Source organism: Aphelocoma coerulescens, chromosome 2 (genome assembly GCF_041296385.1).
Source record: "Aphelocoma coerulescens isolate FSJ_1873_10779 chromosome 2, UR_Acoe_1.0, whole genome shotgun sequence".
Classification (NCBI taxonomy): Eukaryota; Metazoa; Chordata; class Aves; order Passeriformes; family Corvidae; genus Aphelocoma; species Aphelocoma coerulescens.
In genome coordinates, this window is record NC_091015.1 from 119,658,015 (window position 1) to 119,667,302 (window position 9,288).

Consider the following 9,288-nt stretch of genomic DNA (forward strand, 5'->3'; position numbering starts at 1 on the left):
GCATTTGGCAAGTACAAAACAAAGCTAGTGTAGCTAAAGTTATATTGTGGTTTAACTTTCACGTCATAAAAAAAAAAAAAAATATTCAGGACTGTGCAGTGTGATCCTAGAAGCAGGGGAACTAGTTGCCACATTTTCCAGGTACTCCACATAAGCAGAGAAGGCAGTGGGTATAGCTTGCATAGCTACAAGTTAAAAAAATGCAAGAACCTTGTTTCAGTGCTTGTGAAAAAAAGTGATGGATAGCAAAACTGACTGAACAGAAATGGTATTTTCTTTCTGTATAAATTACATAGTGAATAAGTGATTTAAGAATGAGAGTAGAGAGAACCAATGTACAATGTTGTGAAACAAGCAAGAGGGAAGCTACTGCAAGGAAAACATTCACCACAAAATACTTAAGTCCATAACATCACACTTGCCTACCACCTACAGCACAAATAGAGAGCAAGGGTAGTATTTTAATATTTATCTAACTCTCTTAGGGGTATTTCTAGGTGGCTGACTAAATTCACACTATTACTCCAGTGCAATACCTCAGAGTGCTGCCTTTTTGCTCTCACAAGCTGAAGTGGTGTGGGTATGAAGACCAATTAACAAACACTGAAATCTTGCATAATGGCAGATGCTGAAACTCAAACAAGTATCTGTTTTTATGTGGCCTATGAACCCTGGCAGCCAGGTGAGCAGACAGGTAATGCCTTCAGTCCTGCTGCAGCCATCAGTCTGGGTTGTGGCTCTGTGCCAGTTTCAGGGGATGAAGATGGCAGCTCATGGGTGTTTAAGTACAATTGCATGAGTGTTATCAATGACAAAGCTGGCATCGTTTTCTGTTTCACTTTAAGGTTATCTCATTCCTTATGGACAGGGAAAAAGTAACCCTGAATAGTTAACCCAGGTCAAAATGCTGACAACAGCTCATTGCCTTGTCTGTGATACACACGGCCCAAAAGAGAACATTCCCATTCCTGCCTGCTCCTTTAGAAGGACATTTATCAAGTTATGTTTTATAAGGTTCCCTTTTAGACCCAGGATTATGCATAACTGTTAGGGACTTGGAAGGTTTATGGGAAACACTTATTCTGCTTCTCAGGAGCGTATACGAAACTAAATTTTCCTGCCTGGAAGAAGAACCTGCTACTAATTCATTGAACAAGTCCTTTAATTGTCCATTAGGTTCAAATCAGCCCTTTCCCTCAGTGGATACCCTGAATGGTGTAAAGTTGCTTGCCAGAAAGCTCATGCGAAATAACTTTGTTGTGTTCTGTGTGTTTGATGGAAAGCCAGGAGTGTTGCCTGCAGAGGTGTAGGCCTTACTGTGTATCCATCCCTTTATTCAATGCAGAAATGAAACCTGTGTTACCACTTCCAGTAGCAACTGAACACCCAGTGGTACTGACCTTGCAATTTCTAGATGGCAATCTGTCTGAATAGTTACTTGTGCCTACCAAAAGAAACACAGTACGTGACTGTTTTGCAGCAAAATCAATTAAATGTCTATTGCTGTTTATTCTCCATAATTTGTTATGAACATTTATTATTTCTATTGAAATAGCACCCAGTGGCACTTGCAAGGACTGGGAGCTATGGTAAGCAACACCCTGCACAAGCACATGGGAAAGTGGGATGTTCCCCTTGGGGATGTCTTGCAATCTGTGTGCGGACAAGCTGCAACAGGTGAGTGAGAAGTTTCACCCAGTTTCTCATACCTCTGGTTTTTTGTAGACTCAGACAAAACCACTATAGCTTGTTCCAAGACTGTTTTTCCAGCTAAACCAGAATAATGCTAGTACTAAGCAAACCTGGTGTATCCTATTTGGTGTTATAAATGAATCATATTCTTTTGATCAGTTCTCATTTGACTGCCTCCCTCACCTGTGGAGGCCTGCTTGGCATTTAATTATACACAACTCAATGTACCTGTTACTTTGGTAAGATGCTCTTGGCTTCAGATTAACCATATGGAATCAAATCAGAGTGAGGGGGCTGACAGCAATGTGGCTGATGCTGCCAGTACTTCTTAAATATGCAAGTCATACGTCAGGTGATGCTTAGTCAAGTCTGTTTATCATCCTTTCATCTTTTTATCTGCCCTAGTGTATTTTGCTCCACCAACCTGTGCCAGTGTGTCCCTATCTAACCGTAGACAGTTCTATAGTCACTCTTTAAATCACAACCTTTGTGTATCTATCATTGAAATCACTGAAACTTGTTCATTTTTATCACACTCAGGTAAAGTTATTTATTGTCTTCTAGCAAAAGCTTGGGACTTGAATTCAATCGACTCAATGTTTGTTCCAGCTTTGCTACAGACTTGCTGGATGACGTGGATAGGTCCCAACCTAGCCAGTGCAATTTCCTCTTCTATAAAGCAGTGCCAATTGTGTGGCAATATGTGGCCCAAGAGCTCCAAAACCAGGTGTCAACCACTGAGCTGTTGAAGGCAAACACTGTAGAAATGCAGCTGATTATTGCAGCAGAGTCTGCAGACACTCTGTGCTTGTTGCTGTAACCAAATACATGCCGTGTGTCCTCATGCCAGACACTGCATAAGCACTGATATGCTGAAAAATTCGAAGTCTGACCTACTAACAGCTGTGTATGGTTTGCATTACCATGGATTTACTGAGCCCTTGTAGCACCATGCTGCCACGTGGCAAGAATTTGCTGTCCAAGTGGAGAATATGGGCAGAACTGTCACAGAGGAGTCCCTAAGGGCACTACCAAAATCTGATTTTTTAGGAGCAACAGGAGATGGGTTTCTGAACTACAATTCACCTGAGGAACAGACTGATTTTGACTCGAAGACATTTTGTCAGTTTTATAACAGTTTGTCCCAGTGAGTAGGGTCCAATGCAGTAGCATGGCAAAGGCAGGGCCTGCTGTTCTTTGAGTCTTCAGAAAGTGGAATAACTCTTCTGCCTCTTATGCAATATATTTCAGGCAAGCAGATCATGAGGTTGTGATATCACTTTTCCAAGAGGAATATGAGACCTTATATCCATATGCTGGATGTGTGCATACATGTGCATGTATATATCACATGAGAACATATCTGTACAATCCATATAAAATTGCAGACTGTTTCAGGTCTGCACTGTAGGTTAGTGTCATGCTCCATTTGGGGATCCAAGCCATAGCAAAAAGTTGTGTCTCTGTTCCTTCAGGAAGCAGTTCCTTCCTGATTTCCCCAACAGCACATCCCAGATCTCTCTGCTGATCCTTGTTCCCTGGCAAGGTACAGCACTACACAGCTCTTGTGCCAGTTATGAACCAACAGATTTGACATTAAAAGCAAGACATTAAAGCATTAGTCCAGCTAAAGTGCCTTGTCAACATTGTGAGAGCAAAATGGATTATCTAGGGGCAACTTAGGTATGTGTCTCAGATTTCATCTTGCCACAGTTGCTAGGCATAGGGTCGTGTTATTGATCCCATGAGAGTTAGTGTCTCCCTAAGTCACAGAGGAGGTGAAGCAAAAAGTGTATTGATTCATATATTTTAAGATCAAAGGGACTATTATGGTCACATAATGTTAGTTCCTGCATATCATATAATTTAATCCAGTAATTCCTGCATCAAACACAAAATGTTTCAGGTGATACATATCTTTCAGAATGAAAAGAAATTGTTTGTTGTGCTGTTTTCTTTTTTTTTTTTTTTAACTCAAATGATGAAGGAACCATCTCAACAATTTGTTTCTGAAATAATTATCCTCAGTCTTGAAAATCCACAGCTTGAAGTTTGAATTTGTCTAGTTTCAGCCTCTTGATACTGTTTTGATATGCTTTCATGTGCAAAATTAAGGAGCTTTTCACTCCCAGAAATCATTCTTTGTAGTGACTTAGGCCATGAACAGTCATAGCACTTTCCCTTTATATTCTCTGAATAGAGTGAGATGCTTTATTGAGTTATGGCCATAGGAATTTTTGATGATGAGCTACTCAAAATGTAGCTCATCACAATAGAAAACTGTAGGAATAAGGCAAAAAAGGGATGTCAAAACAGTGTCAAAAATATGGGCTTCAGTGTAGACTTTTTCCTTTTTATAATGCACATAATCCACTGCACACCATAATAAGCATATCAATAGGGTGCTGACTTTTTTTTTTTTAGCTGAAATACATCAGATCAGTATAAAGGCCAGTTTTACATCCAGGAATAATAAGAGAACCACCAAGACGTGTTTGACCAACTAATTAAAAGTACAGTCTTATTCTTTTGGTTCCTATGTTGCTTTTTATAATCTTCCGTTTGGAGAGATCTGACCTAATGGATATTAATGTAATGGGGAGTTTGTCAGCCATGTCTGGATCTTTGAAATAAACCTTGTTATGTTATGCTAAATTAAGTTTTCCTGTTCCCAAGCCAGGCCATTCACTTTATTATTTTTTTTTTTTTTTCTGTGAATGCTATCTCATCTGTGAAGAGCTGGAAAATAATAACAGTCTAATCAATCAAGTGGAATAGAACAAAGTGGTCTTCATGTAAATAGGAAACTAATTCTGGTATTGTATAAAGAGTAGAATACAGAAGAAAGCAAAGACATTGAAGTATGCAGAACAAGATAATCTGAGTAGTATATTTTTGTTGAAATGATATGGAAAAATATTTTTTAGGAAAGCAACCTTCCTGTTGCAGAACATTAGTCTCACATGGACTTACATAAATTTATATATGCTTTATCAAATGCATAAAAGGTCAGGTAAAAAAAAATGGTAAAATTCAGAACAGCATGAAACTCTCATTCCCAGGGGCCAAAAAGAGAGCTGCTGTGAGAAGGCACAACTCCATTTAGTCCCAGGTGTGCAGTACAATATTCTGTTGCTGGGAAAAAGAGCCTTGTGTATTACCTTTGATTAGGCTCGTAGCAAACTTTAACATTCTAACACCAATGACTCAAGGTTTCCAGACAAGGGCTGTATTTTATGTCTGTTCAGTGCTCATATCAAATGAAGTACAAATGGGCTGGGGTTTGTGCTACCTGATTTTCTGTACAACAATTCTGAAATTTCTGAGACACCAGATTTGGTTAACTTGTGGATTTTCCAATAGTCACTAAGACTAGCTGAATAAAGAAGTGTGAATTATTCTTGCAATTAACTCTGATTCTGAGGCAGATAATCATCATTTTAAAGTGCATTAAATATGACCTGCAGCTATTTGATCTCATGCTCTAATCCTCTCAGGTCTTCTAAGCTAAACAAAGGTGGGTGAATCAATAGTGAGATGGTTTTGTTCCAGGAGAAGAGTATATGCAAGTCAAGTGGAACAATATTGCCTTTTGTATCGTTACGGAATAGATGTCCCTGCACACTGCACTGCAGTGATAATCTAAATGAAGCACTCCATGTATTTGGGACCTCTGAGGCTACACCACTGCTGTCTGTGCTGGGATGTCACTTCTCTCCATGCCCTGCAGGCTTTTCATTGTGCTCACCCCCATCACACAATGGCTTGATACTAGCAAAATAAAAGAAAAATGCCCTATATTTTTCCTTGACTCACTGGTGTAGCCTTTTGCTTGGTTGCACATCCTTTGTACTCACTTGCAGCTGATGGGAAGTTACCAGGCTAATAGCACCTGCATAAATGTACAAGGGACAGCAGGCTGAGCCTCTGGCTCTGAACGTGCAGAGAAGCAAACCTGAAATCAGTGTGCTAGTGGAGCTTATTCTTTTTGGGTGTAATATGGAGACATACATGACACTTTAAAGGGAAAAGAAACCCCAAACCCCAACTCAGAAAAAGCCTGCTGTGTTATTCTGCCCCAGTTCTATTTCACATCTTTATATTATATCTATCTTCATCCTGTCATCTATGAAATTAATTTAGTGCCCCATAATTCCTAAATCTAAATGTCTGAATTCACTCTTGTCTGTTGACATGAACTGATGAAGAGCTGTTGTGCTTCACTGGCGTGTGAATGGAATAATTTACTTCCTCGCTTCCCTCAGCGATGCATTTTGGAACTTACAAAGGTTATAGTGTCTGCAGAGCACTTAGAAAGCCTCCTACAAAAGGCACCACTACTATGCAAAGAACTACTGTCAATGTTAGTGAATCACTTCAGCCACCAAGGGAAAATGGGCTTCCGTTTTAATACAACAAACAAACCACAACAGTATTTACTGAACACTTTAAAGATAACAACAGCTACATAAATGCTAAGAATTATTAAGGTTTCTTTGTGAAAACATTAATTGCATGGTGATAAACAGTATTGCAATGTTTGAGTCCATATACAGGCAGATAAAGCACCTTTGGGTTACAGGGAGCCCAAAACTGAAACCATCCCTCTTCCAATGGCTCCAAGATGAAACAAATGCTCCCAACAGGAAGGCTTCCATGCCAGAAGTCTCATTTTGGTTGAATTGTGTCTTTGCTGAAGCTAGATTCAACTTCAGCCTGAATGGGGCAGAGAAAGACTTTACTGCCAGTTCTCCACCACGGAGCCCCCCAGACAGCCTGTGTGTTGTATCAGCCAGCACTATCAAAAGCAAGAAGAGAGAAACAAATCTCTTCCTTTAACCTCTGCTAGCCCCACATTTCAAAGGCTGTTTAGAAAAAAGAAAAGCCCATTATAGCATATGATCAATCAAAAAAAAAAAGCCCTGACCTGGTAACTGCATCTTCTCAGAAGGTCAGCAGATGCTCTGTATGGGACACAGGGACCCAGGTGTTCTTCACATGTTTCACAAGATCCCCAGCTGCAGTGACCATTCATAGAGACAGCTGGACAAAGGACTTGAAAGTCCTACTCTAAGTAGTGGGGAGCAGACATCTTCCCATGGACAGGCATAGTTGCAGAAGCTCTTTGCTGAGTAACTGCTCCCTCTGGGATGAGACAACTCCCAAGAAATACACCTGGGAGAAAGGAAGGGCCACCTGTAGATATGGACACCTGCATTTGTTGTCTCAGCTTCTTACTTCAGCTGTTGCAGGATCATTGTTGGATTGCCTTGTCCTCTCTCCTACACTCTGCTATCAGGAAAAAATAGGAGACCCTCACCAACAATGGATGCTTTCGCAATTTTTAGGAGGACTGTGTGATTACTACAGCCTGTCTGATATTAAGAGTACTTATTGCATAGCTGCTGAAGACCTTCTAATGATTATTCACCTCCTTTACAAATATGGAAGGGCTTTTCACCTTGAGAGTGTGGTTGTTGTCAGTTGTTGATCTGTAGAAAATGTAGGGTGAAAGTTCAATGCTGAGGCCAGGCTGCCCAGAGTCCCTCTGCTGTTCTCCAAAATAGTATGTTCATCTTCAGCCCACTGGAGGCTCCAAATAAACCTGTCTTCTCTAGTGTTGTTTGTCAAAGAAGTTAGGGTGCAGTCCCTTGTAATGCTGTGCAATTTAAGATCCCAGTAAGGCTCTTGAGATTTCTGCATGCTCAGTATTTTTTAGTCTTTTGCAGATCTTAACCCTGGACACAGTCATCCTCTAAGTATCTTGCATAATTCTTTGGTTTTGTACCAGTTCATCTGCAAGTTTGTGTTAGGCACAACATTATTTTAATTCAAAAATACAGCAGCATAAATTACCTAAACAAATAATTTTTTCTTGTTACGTGGTTGGAAAATGTAAAGCTTTCCTGTTTAATGTGGAATAGAAATTGAATAGCAATTCCAGCATGCAAGAAAAGGTACACCCGGTTCTGTTCTCTTAACCAGAACACTGACTTCTTACCTAACTTACTCACAAAAAGAATAACTTTATCATTTGATAATACATATGGCTAATTTGCAATACGTAAACTACATTCATTTGTGCTAGCTCACCTAAAGATTTCCTTTTAACTCACCAAAGCAAAAGTGCAGCAGTTCAGCTGAATCCTAGGCAGACATTTCTTAAGCAAGAATTATTTTGTGTCCTTACAATCTTCCTTGTCTTCAACTTTTAAAGCAATTTTTCAGTAATTTGCCAAGGTTTGAAAGCAGGTGAAATGCCTGGATTTATATACTGAACTAACTTTTTATCTCAGTTCACTGTAAATTAATCTCTAATGTTTTTGTGGCTAACAGGACATGGTATATACTGTTTATACTGCAGAAATGACTGGGTTTTAATGGGGTGTCTTAGAGCAACATGGTTAAAACACAGCTCTTCACAAACCACCTGCAATTTGCACTGCCTTCCCCACACAGGCACTAGCAGCATGTCTAAGTGTCTCAACCACAACAGAGGCCAAAACTGCTGTTCAGACTTCATTTTCCATGTCTGCATTAATTAGTGGGCCTGTTCAGGTATGGCTATGTGCAATTCTCTCACCAACTGTTGAAACACCTGTACTCTGTGCACTTCTCCCTTAGCTCCTGCCACAGACCTGGGGAACGAGTGCTTTGCATAGTAGCTGTGGGTACTAAACCGTAGTGTCACATATCTGGGTGCAGAACATACAAATACCACTTGTGTAGCATCTGTGCTGTTTGTTGTGCCTGATAGCTGAATTTCTGATGTACTTGCACCTGTGGAAACCCTGGCTGGTTTGCTCAGCAACCGGTCCTCCTCTACCAACAAAAATGCACATGAGGTCCCAACACATAAGATCTAACTAAGGATCCTCATATGCTGCATGGGCATTGCAAAATCAACTGCTCCACTGTGTTTCTGTTGCTGGACAGATTGGCAGATCAAGATGCTGCAACTGAAAGAAGTCCCCTTGCTTTTTGTTTGGTTGGTAGCTTTTGGCATCATCTGTAATACTCTTGATCATTTTTATGGAGCTTCATGTAGTAGCAAAAATGTTACCTCAGCTCTGGGCTGGCAGGAGAACTTTTGCTGCTGTGATGGCTCAGGAGGGATCTCACCTCTAGTCTCACGTGGCACTTGGAGGTAGAGAGGAATGGTCACTGTCAGCAAAGGGAGGGCAGGGGCATCATGGGGCCATTCCATGACCAACTGAATGCAAACAGCTGCAAGGTCGGGGTATCCTTTTGGCACAAGGGCCCAGTGCTCCTGACCGCACTGTTGCAGGTGTGTGGCCATGACAGCGTGGGGCTGCATGTCTGAAGCAGCAGGAGTGCTTGCCTGTGCCAGGATGTGTGGGGAGCAAACGTCGCTGCTGGGATCGCTGGGATCCTGGGGGACAGGCAGGGCTGCTGTGCAAACACAGCTCCTGGGCCACTCCCTGCTCTCGTCATGGTGCCGTGGTCAGCAATGCCGGGCGAAGGCCCCAGCCTGTGGTGACCCTGTGGCAAGGGCCTGGTGCGTTCAGGGAGCGTGTACTGGACAGGCTAATCAGTTCTGCAAACTGTTCCAACCTAGGATTACTGTCATGCTAC